Source organism: Arachis ipaensis, chromosome B7 (genome assembly GCF_059453495.1).
Source record: "Arachis ipaensis isolate K30076 ecotype BB chromosome B7, ASM5945349v1, whole genome shotgun sequence".
Taxonomy (NCBI): domain Eukaryota; kingdom Viridiplantae; phylum Streptophyta; class Magnoliopsida; order Fabales; family Fabaceae; genus Arachis; species Arachis ipaensis.
In genome coordinates, this window is record NC_142442.1 from 66,693,023 (window position 1) to 66,709,341 (window position 16,319).

General features: G+C 37.0%; 1 non-coding gene across 1 annotated transcript; it reads right to left on the minus strand.

Annotated features, from left to right (window-relative positions):
* Nucleotides 1-5,563: 5,563 nt before the first annotated feature.
* LOC148552868 (small nucleolar RNA R71) lies at nt 5,564-5,671 on the minus strand. The gene has a single exon (XR_015893030.1). It is a non-coding gene; the product is annotated as a small nucleolar RNA R71 (small nucleolar RNA).
* Nucleotides 5,672-16,319: the final 10,648 nt, after the last annotated feature.

Below are 16,319 nucleotides of genomic sequence, written 5' to 3' on the forward strand. Positions count from 1 at the left end.
GCAACATAAATGTTTTACTAAAAAGAAAAATATATTTTTTGTTTATTTTTTAGACACGTATCTATTTTTTCAAGTTATAAATTTTAATTGATATAAATTAATGATAATTAAGTGTACGAAAAATAGTAATTAATAAGAAATAAAAAATTACGTAAGGCAAATATGGTCTGAAAAACTCAGAATATTAATATGTTATATTTTTTATTTTCTCAATTTTAGACTATCACAAACTAACATTAGTTACTCTTCAATAATAATAATGTTTTTAGAAAAATAAACATAATTAAATAATCTTAAAAATATAATAATTTTTAAAATAATAAAAGAAGTACAATTACCTAAAATATAACATTTGTGTAGCAACTGAAATTTAATTGTCAATATAAAAGTTATATATAATCTATCTACTTAATATACTAAAACTGAGTTTTTCCCCAACTAATAGAAGTGAGGTGTCGATTCCTCATGAATCCATTTTCCCGCCAAAATGAATGCACTATTTTCTCTTCTAAGTTTATTTTAGAAAAATATCTTTATTATAATTATACTATAATTAGCATTTAAGTAATAATGCATAATTATACTAATTTAGGAAAATATCTTCATTATAGTTATATAAAATTAATATTTAATGCATTATTAAACTACTTATCAATTATCAATCGGAAATATTTTTAATCATTTTAATTATATTGATAATAATAATAATAATAATAATAATATGATATGATATAATTATATGATAACGGTTATTAATAACCAATTTATATTTCTCTAAATAAATGTATTTTTGAAAAATATCTTTATTATAATTATATTACAATATTACAATTAGTATTTAATGAATAATGCATAATTATACTAATTTAAGAAAATATCTTTATTATAATTATATAAAATTAATATTTAATACATTATTAAACTAATTATCTCTCGAAAATATTTTTAATCATTTTAATTATATTGATTTTAATTATATTGATACAATTCTAATTCTTATTCATTATCCAATGATTTTATTAATGGCAAGTTGTTACCTTAATGGTGATCTATTTATGTTGATGATGATGATGATGATGATGATGATGATGATGATGATGATGATGATGATGATGATGATAATAATAACAATAATAATAATATGATACGATATGATAATGATTGACGGAGGAAAAATGTAGGTAAAAAATTTCTCAAAAAAACTTCATTGCAAGTATAGATCTAAACTGACAATTAATCCTCAGTCAACGTTTAATTATGTTGTCACAAGTACAAACCCCAATAAAAATAAACCGAAGTATTCAAACCTCAAGTCGTCTCTCAAGGAATTGCAGGGAAGTATATTTATTATTGGTTATGATGTACTTCTTTTTAGGGTTTTGAAATAAGGAACAAGAAAATATAAATTGCGAAAAAAATAAACTAACAACTAAGAAAGGTCCTAGCAAGGATTGATAATTGGAATTCCTATCCTCATTATCATCATCAATTGTGATGGTAAGTGCGAATAGCTTTCACTTAGTTATCCTCTAACAAATGAAGGAAAGCCAAGCGAGCAAAATCGACTTAAATTCACAAGTCCTAATCAAAGACTAGATTTAGTGAGACTCAAGCAAACTAGCAACTTTCAATCACCAATCAACAAAAGAATTTTGATAACTCAAGAGTCTCTAATTAATCAATCCAAGTCAAGAACATAAAAATCCCTTTTAAAATCCAACCAAACATTTTATCAAACACTTGGAAGGCACAAAATAAAACCATAGAAAAGTGACAAGAAATAGTAAAATCTAAGATTAACAAATGCAAGGAATTAATAACCAACAATTAAAGAAAGAAGCAATAAACATGAAATACCTCAAATTGCATTAAAAGAAAATCGAATCTAACAAGAAGAGTTCATAAACTAAATTAGGAAAATAAAGAAATCAACAAAAGAAGATAAACTAAGATACTAGAACAATAAAAGGTAGAAGAAAACTAAATTAAAGCAAGATGAAATTCTGAAGCTAAGAAGAAATAAGACTAAAAACCCTAAAACCTAGAGAGAGGAGAGAGCCTCTCTCTCTAGAAATGTACATCTAAAACCTAAAGTTTAAAAGTGAATGAATGAATGATGAATGATTCCCATCTCTACTCTGCAGCCTCTTGTCTTCAATTTCGAGCCTGAAACTGGGTCAAAAGTAGCCCAGAAATCGCCCGAGCGTTTTCTTATAACTGAGGCACATGACGTTTGTCACGCGTACGCATTAGCCATGCGTACGCGTCACTGGATATTGAACTTGCCACACGTACGCGTTGTTTGTCTGCTGCACCGGTCACGCGTACACGTCATCCATGCGTGCGCGTCGAGGCCAGCTTTTTAAATCTCCAAATTCTTGTGTTCCTTCCACTTTTACATGCTTCCTTTCCATCCTCTAAGCCATTCCTGCCCTATAAAACCTGAAAACACTTAACACACATATCACGGCATCGAGTGGTAATAAGAGAAGATTACAAATTAGCAATTTTAAGGCCAAAGAAGCATGTTTTCAATTATAGCACAAAATTAGGAAGGAAACTTAAAAGCATGCAGTTTTCATGAATAAGTGTGAGAATAATTGATAAAATCCACTGAATTCAATCCAAAATATACCATAAAATAGTGGTTTATCAATCTCCCCATACTTAAACATTAGCATTTCCTCATGCTAAGCTCAAGGGAATCAAAAGAGTGAAGGGAAAATGGTGAGACTTATGCAATGTAACTTATCTATATAAATTCAACTACATGCTAAATGCTTCTACCTACTTGCTTAAAAGTAAATAAATCTTTTAAGAACAAATATGAATTGGATTCCACTAATTCAAATCATAAAATGAAGTACAATTAGACTTGCATGAATAAAGCTCGTGAAAGCCGGGAATAAAGAATCGAGCATCGAACCCTCACCGGAAGTGTATACACTCTGATCACTCTAGTGTTTGAGGGTCGATTCTCTCGGTTCTCTACTAATCTTGCTTTCTAAGATTTTGCTCTTCTTCTACCAATCAACAAAAATTTAATGCATGACTACACATATCAAGAGGTCTTTCCAAGGGTTGTAATGGGGTTAGGGTCAAGGTAGGAATGTATTTGGTCAAGAGACTAAAATACAAATCCTTGATTAACCTAAAATTCCTACCTAAGCTAAGATACTTGATGCGTGAGCATCTTTCTTATCTTTTCCTAGTGAATCTGCATTCAAATTTTTGAGTTTAATCAAGAATTAATTATCTTTTAGCCACTATGAATGCTACATTGAGTTGTGTGTAATTCTATTTATTTTAGGTAGCATTTCAGACGAATTTGACAGAGTTTGCGTGAAGAAACGAAGCCACAGCAGAATAAGGAGGTGGCGCCAAACTTGGATTCTCCAAGTTTGGCGGCAGGAGTGCTTCACAATCCCCATTGCTTTCGGCCTCAACGACACCAAATTTGGGATTCTCCAAGTTTGGCGCCACACTCAAGAATCCAAGGAATACAAGGCGTAGCTTGAAGCCAAACTTGAGACTTGAGATACCTCAAGTTTGGCGCCAACTAAGGAGAACCTTGAAGAATGCATACGGCCTCAATGGCGCCAAACTTGGATTCTCCAAGTTTGGCGCCACCTTTAGCAATTTTGGTGGTCCCCTCTGGCTCCTCAAGGCTCGCACGAAATGTTATTAATTTTGATTAAACTTTTGTTTTATTTTAAAAATAGGAAAAGATATTATTTAGTTTTAGGAAATATAATTTACATTAATTAGGATTAGATATAAAAGGGAAAAGAATAAGCCCTTCGAGTTCTTCTCTACTCTTGGACCTCATTCCGTAATTTACAGTTTTTCAGAATCCTAGTTTTCTCTCTAAACCATGAGCAGCTAAACCTGCACTGTTAAGGTTAGGAGCTCTGTCTATTGTATGGATTGATACTATTATTTTTCTATTTTAATTCATGTACTTATTTCTATTTCAATAATTGTTTTCGTTCTTTATCTTATGAACCTGGGTGGAATGGAAGTATGACCCTTGTTCTAATTGAGTTCTTGTATAACTTGGAAAAGCTCTTTACTTGAACAATAACTTGAAAACAATTTCTCCTAAATTTCTAATATCTGGACTTAATGGGATACGTGACATATAATCCTCTTATATTTGGGTAATTAAGGTTTCTGTGGCATATAAACTAGAATTAAACTTCACCCTCTAATTGGAATTAAGTGACCAAGGAATTGGCGGTTGATGAAGGTTAGAGGAGACTAAAAAGGTCTAAGGAATTAGGGTTTAGTCACATATAATTTGCCATGAATTGAATCTTGCATGATTAAAATAGTTAGTAAGAAAAGTCAATCCGAAAGATAGATATCTCTGAAGCCTTAACTGTTTTCTCCCATATTATTCACACCAATTTACTACTTGCTTTTTGATATTCTAAATTTATTGGTAATGCTTTTGAACTCTCAACACTCTTTTCTGTTTGTCTGACTAAGTAAATCACTGAATCATTATTGCTTAGTCTATCAATCCTCATAGGATCGACCCTCATTCACTTGAGGTACTACTTGGTACGACCTAGTGCACTTACCAGTTAGTTTGTGGGTTATAAATTCCGCACCAAGTTGTTGGCGCCGTTGCTGGGGATTGACTGTGATTGACAACTGTTTGTTGTTTGATTGCTTAGATTAGGCGTTTTAGCTTTAATTTTATTTAATTTTGCACTTTAATTTTCGAAATTTTTTGCTACTATTTTTCCTTAATTTCTCAAGTTAAGTTTGGTGTCCCCTAGTTATTTTTATTTTAATTTTTCCTGTTTATTTTTCTTAAAAATTTTGAAATTTTTCTGTCCCAATTTTGCTTATAATTTTTGAATTTTACTGCTTAATTTATTTAGTTGTTGTATTTTATTTCTTTTACACAGGTTACCTCACTGGGAATTCTCTACACTCTGACGTAGAGAATCCCATTTTTCTTGTCTTCTGTCTGTTTATGAGCAGGAACAGGGACAAGGAACCTCTTATAGATTTTGATCCTAAACCTGAAAGGACTTTGAGGCGGCGCTTGCAACAAGCTAGACTTTACAAGGCTAGTGAAAATCTGAGTGAAACTCTTGAAAGGGAAGCTGCAGAGTCCACCATGTATCAAAATCATGCTGTCAATGCCAATGTGGCAAATCTGAATGAGAATGAACAACCTAGAAGAGTGCTTGGGCCATACACTGCCCCCAATGCAGATCTTTATGGGAAAAGTATTGTGGTGCCTCCTATAGCTGCAAACAACTTTGAACTGAAGCTTTAGCTAGTCATTCTTGTATAACAAAATTGTCAGTATCATAGACTTCCTCATGAAGATCCAAATCAATTTATTTCTAATTTCCTGCAGATTTGTGATACTGTGAAGATGAATGGAGTGAATCTTGAGGTTTACAAACTCATACTCTTCTCATTTGCTCTGAGGGACAGAGCAAAGTTGTGGCTAGATTCTCAACCCAAGGAGAGCCTGGACACTTAGGATAAGGTGGTCACTGGATTTCTGACTAAATTTTTCCCACCACAAAAGCTAACTAAGCTGAGGGTGGAGGTTCAGACCTTTGGACAGAAAGATGGTGAGACCTTTTATGAAGTCTGGGAGAGATTCAAGCTACTGACCAGACAATGTCCTCCGGACATGTTTTCTAAATGGACTCATCTAGATATCGTCTACGAGGGCTTATGTGAAATGTCCAAAATGTGTTTGGATAATTCTGCAGGTGGTTCACTGCACATGAAGAAGACACCAGAGGAGACTACTGAGCTTATTGAGTTGGTTGCTAACAACCAATATTTATACTCTTCTAACAGGAATCCTGTGAACTTTGGGACTCCTCAAAAGAAAGGCATTTTGGAAGTAGAAGCTTTTGATGCTCTTCTTGCTCAGAACAAAATTTTGTCTCAGCAGATGAATTTAATTACTCAACAATTGAGTGGGATGCAGGTTTCAGCTGTCAACACTCAGAATGCACCTCAAGAGGCCCCTTATGACATGTCTGGTAGCTCTATGCAAGGTGAGAATTATGATTATGCTCAATCTTCTACTGAACAGGTCAATTACATGAGGAATGCTCCTAGAAACTCCAATAATGATCCATACTCTAAGACCTATAATCAGGGATGGGGAAAATCACCTAAATTTTGGGTGGAGAGAGCAACCTCAGAGATCATAGAATTTTAACAATAATTCTCAGGGCGATTTTCAGCAAAACAATCAAAATAAGTACTAGTTTCAGTCTCATCAATAACAACCACCTCAGTAGGCAAATTCTCAGCCCCAAAAGAACACTGATTGGGAAGCACTGTTGAATAATTTTATGCAAGAAACTAGAGCTTCCATCAGGAACTTGGAGGTGCAAGTAGGCCAGTTGAGCAAGCAAATACCTGAGAGGCCTCCAAGTACATTTCTTGGTGATACAGTGGTGAACCAAAGAGAAGACTGCACGGCTGATGAGCAGATAATTTATACCCTTTTTGGCATTGTTTTTACTTAGTTTTTAGTATGTTTTAGTTACTCTTTATTATATTTTTATTAGTTTTTATTTAAAAATTACATTTCTGGACTTTATTATGAGTTTGTGTGTTTTTCTGTGATTTCAGGTATTTTCTGGCTGAAATTGAGAGACCTAAGCAAAAATCTGATTCAGAGGCTGAAAAAGGACTGCAGATGCTGTTGGATTCTGACCTTCCTGCACTCGAAGTGAATTTTCTGGAGCTACAGAAGTCCAATTGGCGCGCTCTCAATTGCGTTGGAAAGTAGACATCCTGGGCTTTCCAGCAATATATAATAGTTTATACTTTGCCCGATATTTGATGGCCCAAACTGGCGTTCAAAGTCAGCCTAAAACATCTTGGCGTAAAACGCCCAAACTGGCACCAGAATTGGAGTTAAACGTCCAAATTGGCACCAAAGCTGGCGTTTAACTCCAGGAACAGCCTAAGCACGAAAAAGCTTCGACGCTCAGCCTAAGCACACACCAAGTGGGCCCCAGAAGTGGATTTCTGCACTATCTGCACTTAGTTACTCATTTTCTATAACCCTAGGTTACTAGTTTAGTATAAAAACTACTTTTAGAGATTTATTTTGGAGTTTTTTTTGATATTCTGGAACTTGTATGTTCACGATTGGAGGCTGGCCTCACGGCCATGCCTAGACCTTTCACTTATGTATTTTCTACGGTGGAGTTTCTACACCCCATAGATTAAGGTGTGGAGCTCTGCTGTTCTTCATGAATTAATACAAGTACTATTGTTTTTCTATTCAATTCACGCCTACTTCTTATCTAAGTTATTCACTCGCACTTCAATCTGATGAATGTGATGACCCGTGACACTCATCATTATTCTCACTTATGAACGCGTGCCTGACAACCACTTCCGTTCTACCTGCAATAGCTTGAGTGTGTATCTCTTGGCCTCCTGGTTCACGACGCATGATTGCCTCTCCTGACAACAGAGCATTTCATTCCATGAGATCAGAGTCTTCATGGTATAGGCTAGAACCATTGGCAGCATTCCTGAGATCTAGAAAGTCTAAACCTTGTTTGTGGTATTCCGAGTAGGATCTGGGAAACGATGACTGTGACGAGCTTCAAACCTGCGAATGTGGGGTACAAGTGACAGTGTGCAAAAGGACAATGGTCTTATTCTGACGCTAGCGGGAACCAACAGATGATTAGCCGTGCGTTGACAGTGCATATGGATTTGTTTTCATCCGAGAGGATCATACAGCTTGCCATGGAAGGAGGTAACACATGGTTGGAAGAAGGCAGTAGGAAAGCAGAAGTTCAGAAGCAACTACGCATCTCCATACGCTTATCTGAAATTTCCACCAATGAATTACATAAGTAACTTTATCTTATTATATATTTTATTTATATTTTAATTATTAAAACCCCATAACCATTTGAATCTGCCTGACTGAGATTTACAAGGATGACCATAGCTTGCTTCAAGCCAACAATCTCCGTGGGATCGACCCTTACTCACGTAAGGTTTATTACTTAGACGACCTAGTTTACTTGCTGGTCATTTACACAGAATTGTGAAGAAGTCTTGAGATCACGTTCTCCCACACCAAGTTTTTGGCACTATAGCCATGGAACGAATAATCATGATTTCGCGTACCAAGTTTTTGGCGCCGTTGCCGGGGATTGTTCGAGTTTGGACAACTGACGCTTCATCTTGTTGCTCAGATTAGGTAATTTTATTTTATTTTATTTTATTTTTATTTTTGAAAAAAATTCAAAAAAAAATATATATACAAAAATTTTATTTTGTTCTTCAAAATTCTTAAGAATGAATTCTAGAGTTTCATCATGATCTATTGAAGCTTGGCTGGCTGTCAAGCCATGTCTAAATTCTTTTGGACCGAGGCTTCCACTTATAATTGTAGGAGCTTTTTGATTCCAATTGATAAACCATTATTTTATGATTTATATTGTGTTTAATTGAGTGGTTTTATCAAGTCTTTACCTACTTATTCATATGGATTGCATGATTTTATAATTCCTTCCTAGTATTATTTATGGTTGAAAACTTGCTTCCTAGAGACCTTTAATTTGTACATTTTAATTCTCCTTTATACCATTCGATGCCGTGATCCGTATGTTAAGTGTTTCAGGCATCATAGGTAGGAATGGCTTGGAGAATGGAGAGGAAGCTTGCAAAATTGGAAAGAACACAAGAAACCAAGGAGATGACCAGCGAACACTGACGCGATCGCATGGCTCACGGGAGCGCGCGAAATAAAGAAATCGCAGCGACGCAAACGCGTGCCTGACGCAAACGCGTGGAGTGGAATCTGCACGAATGACGCGAACGCATGGATGACGCAAACGCGTGACAAGGAAAATCGCTGAATGACGCGATTGCGTGGACGATGCGTACGCGTGACCTGCGCAATCTGTAGAAATTGCAAAATACGTTGGAGACGATTTCGGGCCGCGTTTTAACCCAGTTGTCGGCCCAGAAACACAGACTAAAGCTAGGGAACATGCAGGGACTCAACACGCATCTACACACATTCAGATACATTGATATTAGGATTACCTTTAGTTTTAGATCTAAATTTAGATTAGTTTTACATTGATAGTTTATGCTTCTGCTTTGGATTTTGGATGCCGATGAGTCATTACCTCCGTTGAAGACACTACTTTAGTTTGTTTCCTTATTCCTTTACTCTTTTCATGTTGATCATTGACCCTATTCAATTAAGTATGTTGCATTTTGGATTTATTAATATATAGAGTTACTTTTATTTTTAATTAATTTTAAATCTCTATTTTATTTCATTTAATTATGTCTTCTTATATTTTTATGAGTATTAATTCCATGTCAATGGAGTAGATTTTCTACTTGACATGGGGGTTGATTAAGAGGAGACACTTGAGTTGGAATGCTCAAGTGCTTAGTTAAATTGGACGTTGTTGGCTAATCCTGTACCTACTAATGCCAAACCTTCCCAAGGGAGAGGACTAGGATTTGCGGGTAAGAGTTAGCTCAATCACTTGACTTTCCTTTATTTAGTAAGGGTTAACTAAGTGAAAACAACAACCTCTTTACACTACACTTGAGAAGATTCCAACAAGGATAGAACTTCTAATTAATCATTCCCCCAGTCAAGGCTTTTTATTTAGAATATCAATAATTATTCTTAGTTTATTTTTATTGTTTTAATTTACAATTAATTTTACTCATTATAAAAACTCAACTTTTCTAGAAAACTTCTAGTTATCAAAATAGCACGCTTTCCTGCAAATCGTTGGGAGACGACCTGGGACTCATACTCCCAATATTTTTATTTCTAAAATTTGTGACAACTCTTTTTGAATTGGTGAGGCAGACTTTAGCTGGTTAAGGGCTATACTTGCAACGCATTTCTCTTATTAAGATTCTCTTAATTGGCCTAACTTCTGCCACGCACCAATTTTTGGCGCCGTTGCCGGGGAGTTGCAATAGCGTGCTAGATTATTAATTAGTGTACATATTTTATTTTATTTGCATATTTTATTTTTATTTCTGTTACCATGAGCTATATGTCTTTCTCATTGAATGACGCGTTCATTGAGGTTAGTTCCGCAAAGAGACTACTGTTGCGATGAGACTAATGTTGCAGAGGTTTCCTCTAGCATTGAGACTACTGCTCTTACACAGAGTATATGTGAAATGACCAACTTACTGAAGCAAATACAGTTGAATCAACAACAAGCACAACAGGCTCAGCCTCACCCACCACAACAGAACCAACAGTTAGTTCCCCAAAGAGTATGCGGGATCTGTGCTGATTATAGTCATTATACTGATGAATGTCTGCAGCTCTAACAGGAAGACAATACTGTGGCAGCTACTCATAACTTCTATGACCGCCCGAATCAAGGATATAATCAACAAGGCGGCAATTACAACCAAGGTGGAACCTATAACCATGGATGGCAAGACAACTCCAACCAAGGTTGGAGAGATAATTCTAACCATAGTTGGAGGGACAACTATAACAGAGGAGGCAGAGATAACAATGGAAACTAGAGGTGGAATAACAATAACAATAATAGACAGCAGAATCAGAACCAGCCTTACAGAGCACCTCACCTAAGACAATCTCAAGGATTCCAGCACAACCAACAACAGGTTCCTCAGATCACTTATTCCAATTCCTCATCAAATGACGAGTTGCTCTGTTCTCTTGCACAAGGACAACAAGACATGCAGACACAGCTGAACTCTACTTTAAATGGTCTGACTGCTACTTTACAAGCTCTCGTCTCCCGGTTAGATTCGTCACCTAATTCCACCAATCAACCTTCAAGCTCCAGTGGAATTCCTTCTCAACCTCTACCTAATCCCAAAGGTGGCGTCAATGCCATCACTTTGAGGTCCGGAACCACACTACAAGAGAGGAACCAGGAGGAGCCAAGCCTACCAGAACACGTCCCAGCTGAAGATGTAGTGGAAGTGGAAGATGCTGAAGAGGAAGAGGACGTACAAAACATAGTTGAAGAAGAAGCAGCTCAACCACAGAATGAAACACCAAAGGATGCAGAAGCTGCAAGTAACGCCCTTCCTATCCCATTTCCACAACTTGCAAGGAAGCCCAGAAAGTAGATGGAACTTGACCCCAAAATGGTAGAAATATTCAAAAAGGTTGAGGTAACTATTCCCCTTTTTGATGTTATTCAGCAGGTACCTAAATATGCAAAGTTTCTAAAAGATTTATGCATACATAAAGATAAAATTAATGAATTAGAAACTATTCCTTTAGTTAGTTCTATATCTTCTTTAATGGGAGGTATACCTAAAAAATGTAGTGATCTAGGTCCATGTATGGTTAACTGTATCATTGGAGGTGTGATATTTTCTGACTGCATGTGTGATTTAGGAGCATGTGTTAGTATAATGCCATTGTCTATATATGATACTTTGAGGCTCCCTCCCTTAAAAAGGTCGGCAGCTCGTTTTGTGTTAGCAGATAAAAGCATTATTACAGTAGTTGGAATTGCTGAAAGACGTATTAGTGAGCATTAAGAGGCTCACATTTCCCATTGACTTCTATACCCTGGAAATGCCCCCTAATGACTCTGGAAGACCATCATCAATCCTGCTTGGAAGACCATTCCTGAAGACTTCAAAGTTCAAGTTGAATGCATTCTCAGGAACTTACTCCTTTGAGATAGATGGCAGAGCAGTGAGTTTCAGTTTAAATGAAGCTATGAAGCATCCTCCGGAAGATCATTCTATCTTCCAATGCGACATTATTGATGAAACTATAGCTGAGGTTCACCAAGAAGAAATAAAAGAGAAGTACATGGAGCAAGGTCCAACTGTGGGGACACTTTCTGAAAACAATGAGAACCCTTTGCCATTATCACCAGCCCCGGATGATCCAGAGCCTAGCTATGAGCAGAAATTAGAATTAAAACTCCTCCCTCCACACCTCAAGTATGCTTACTTTGAGGATAAGTAGAAGTTCCCAGTTATCATTGCAAGGGAACTCACCTCTCAATAAGAAGAGCAACTACTCAGTGTGCTGAGAAAATATAAGAAAGCAATTGGATGGAGCTTGGCGGATATAGTAGGCATCAGCCCTCAAGTTTGTGAGAACAGAATATTCTTAGAAGATGGAGCAAAGCCTGTATGTCAGCCTCAAAGAAGATTGAATCCCACCATCTTAGAAGTTGTCAAGAAAGAAATAACCAGACTACTTGAAGCAGATATCATTTACCCCATCTCAGACAGTGAATGGGTCAGTCCAGTACAAGTGGTGCCCAAGAAGTCTGGAGTCACAACAATAAGAAATGAGCATGGAGAGCTCCTGACAACTAGAGTGCAGAACTCATGGAGAGTTTGCATTGACTATAGGCGTCTCAACCAAGCCACTCGTAAGGATCAGTAACCCTTGCCATTCATTGATCAAATGCTTGATCGCCTGTCAGGTAAATCCCATTACTACTTTTTAGATGGTTATACAGGCTACTTTTAAATTCATATAGCTCCTGAAGATCAGGAAAAGACTACTTTTACATGTCCTTTTGGAACGTATGCTTATAAGAGAATGCCCTTTGGCTTATGCAATGCACCAGCTACTTTCCAAAGATGCATGATGAGTCTTTTCTCTGATCTAATTGAGAACTGTATGGAGGTTTTTATGGATGATTTTAGCGTATATGGTGATTCAAAAGCCTTTGATTGGATAGTTTATCTAGAGTATTAGACAGGTGTGTTAGTATCAACCTTGTATTAAATTTTGAGAAATGTCACTTTATGGTAAAACAGGGAATTGTACTAGGACATGTTGTATCTAATACTGGCATTTTTGTAGATCCAGCAAAGGTGGGTGTTATTTCTAGTTTACCTTACCCCTCCTCTGTGAGGGAAGTCCGTTCGTTCCTTGGCCATGCAGGATTTTACAGGAGATTCATTAAGGACTTCAGTAAGGTAGCATTACCTTTATTTAGATTGCTGCAGGAAGATAGAGAGTTCGAGTTTAGTGAGGATTGTATGCAAGCGTTTAATAAGCTGAAGATCGCCCTGACTCAAGCCCCAATTGTGAGAGGACCAGACTGGAGCCAGCCATTTGAAATTATGTGTGATGCTTCCAACCATGCAGTAGGAGCGGCGCTGGCTCAGCGCGAAGGTAAGGATCCTTTTGTAATTGCTTATGCATCTAAGACTTTAGATGTTGCTCAATCTAATTATACTACTACTGAAAAAGAGCTTCTAGCTATTGTTTTTGCTCTGGATAAATTCTGAGCCTATTTACTTGGTACTAAGGTAGTAGTGTACTCAGATCATGCAGTTCTAAAATATTTATTAGCTAAAAAGGAGTCCAAACCAAGGCTAATACGTTGGATGTTGCTGCTGCAAGAATTTGATTTAGAAATTAAGAATAGGAGTGGTAACCAGAATTTAGTGGCAGACCACTTGAGTCACCTTGAGCACATTAAGGATGACTCCACTCCTATAAATGATAATTTCCCATTTGATATCTTACATGCAGTATCTGAAGTAGTTCATTGGTATGCACCTGTGGCTAATTATCTAGTTAGCCACACTTTTCCTCCAAATTTTACTAAGCATCAAAGAGACAAGCTGAAAAGTGAGTCCAAATATTATATATGGGATGACCCATATTTATGGAGGTGTGGTACTGACCAGGTAACTAGACGGTGTGTGCCTCAATCAAAATTCCAGTCTATTTTAGAGGCCTGCCACTCATCTGAAAGTGGAGGACATTTTGGCCCTCAAAGAACAGCTAGAAAAATTCTAGACTGTAGATTCTGGTGGCCTACTCTTTTTAAAGATGCTGCTGAATTTCGTAAATCTTGTTCTCCTTGCCAAAGGTTTGGTAATATATCCAAGAGGGATGAGATGCTTCAACAGATTATGCTTTTCTGTGAAATTTTTGATGTTTGGGGCATTGACTTCATGGGTCTATTTCCAAATTCTAATGGTTACTATTATATACTGTTAGCTGTAGATTATGTTTCTAAATGGGTGGAAGCAATTCCTACCCGTACTGATGATGCTAACACTGTTGTTTCCTTTGTTAGAAATCATATTATTTGTCGCTTTGGATCACCACGAGCAATCGTGAGCGATCAAGGCACTCACTTTTGTAACAGGAGACTGACAGGATTACTGAAGAAGCATGAGATAGTTCATAAAGTAGCAACAGCTTACCATCCCTAGACCAATGGGCAAGCAAAAGTTTCTAACAGAGAGATTAAACATATTTTGGAGAAGATAGTAAAACCTCACAGGAAAGACTGGAGTGCCAGGCTACAAGATGCACTCTGGGCATACAGAACAGCGTACACGACACCCATTGGGATGAGCCCCTTCCGCTTAGTATACGGAAAGGCTTGCCACCTTCCAGTAGAGGTGGAACACAAGGATTTCTGGGCTGTGAGGGAGTGCAACATGAACTATGAAGAATCTGGTGCTGAAAGAAAGCTGCAACTAGCAGAATTGGAGAATCTTCGCCTAGAAGCATATGACAACACTAGGAGATACAAAGAAAAGATGAAGGCTGTCCATGACAAGCATATAAAAGGAGAGAATTTAGACAAGGGGAGTTAGTTCTTCTTTATAACTCCAGACTGAGGCTTATGCCAGGTAAACTGAGATCAAGATGGGTAGGTCCATACAGAGTAGAAAAGGCAGAGCCATATGGAGTTTTCCACCTGCGTCATCCTTCCAGCTCCAAATTTGTAAAGGTAAATGGACATCACCTGAAGCTTTATCATGGTGAGAAGATGAAGGTTCGCAAAGAACTAGAGGTCTTCCTCTTGGAAGACCCACCAACAGAAGCAGAATGAGTCTGAAGAGCGTCCAACATAAGGACGTAAAAGCAAAGTGCTAGGTGGGAGACAACCCACCATGGTATGATCGTTCCATTTCAGTCATAGTTTTATTTTACTTTATTCTATTTAATTTTTGTTAATGACTCTTCTCATAATCTCTGCATATAGTTGCATATAGCCTGCATTTGCATTTGCATATTGCACATATATAAAAAAAAAAACGCACGCGACGTGTAAGCGTCACTGACGCGTCCGCATCATAGTTGCGTTAGGAAGAAAAGAGAATTGAACAGAAAGTCACGCGAAAGCGTGGCTGGAGGCGTGCCTTAGACACAAACATGCCCACGCGACCCCGTCACTCACGCGGCTGCGTCATTTTGGAAAATAGCCTCCCACGCGAACGCATGCCCCTAAAAATCGACGTAAAAGAGGTATATGGCAGCAAGTTATGATGGAGCTAGGCTGGAATGGTGCTGGAAGCACCAGCCCCATCACGTGACCACGTGCCCCACGCGGTCGCGTCGTCCTCAAAATATGGCCATTCACGCGATCGCGTCACCCACGGGAACGCGTCACCTTAAATTTTGGCAAAATGAGTTTGAAACAGAGAGTCGCGCGAACGCGAGGCTGCTCTCGCGCCACTCGCACAAATCAAATCACGCGACTGCGTGACCCACGTGTCCGCGTCACATGCGGCGCACAGATTATCCAGATAAGCCAAATATCATATCTTTTCTTCCCCAAATCCTAATTTTTCTTTTTCCCTTCTTATTTCTTTCTTCTCCCTTCTTCTTTCTCTACTCCTTCTCACTTTTTACTTTCTCCTCCCTTCTTTTTCACATCCATTATCAAGGTTATTTTCTTTCTTTCTTTACTTTTTTCTTTTCTTTTATTATTTTATTTATGTTTTCTTTTTCTTTTCACTTTCATTATCTATATTTTCCTTTTCTTTCTTTTCTTTTTCTCTTTATTCCTTTAATTGGTGTTAGAAATTTATTTGGGTCATTATTTTCTATATTTTGCTTGTGAATTATTGTGGAATTGTTTGACAATTATATATTACTTTTCATAAGGGTTGCTTGCATGTTCAAATTCTTACTTTCAATAACATATTTACCATGCATGCTATGTGTTTGTGAAAAAGCCCGTATGGCATTGCACATTATTTTTAATTATTCTATTCTACTACTTTAATGCCTATTTTTCACAAAACCCCTTTTATATTTTATTAATTATATATAATTGTCAATACAAACAGATTATTAGTTTGAAAGGCTTGGTAATCTAACTTGGACATTGAATGCTTGATCTATGCTACTCATGCCTTTGCCAGCATGCCAATAAACATCTTGCATTTAATTGCCATTACATGCACTTGCTTTATCACCTTTGATGAACTTTTCACATGTAGTCTAGACCATGTGTTAACGACATCCTTCTTTACCGTGCATTGATTATCATCCTTAATGTTCACTCCCTTGTTCGAACCCT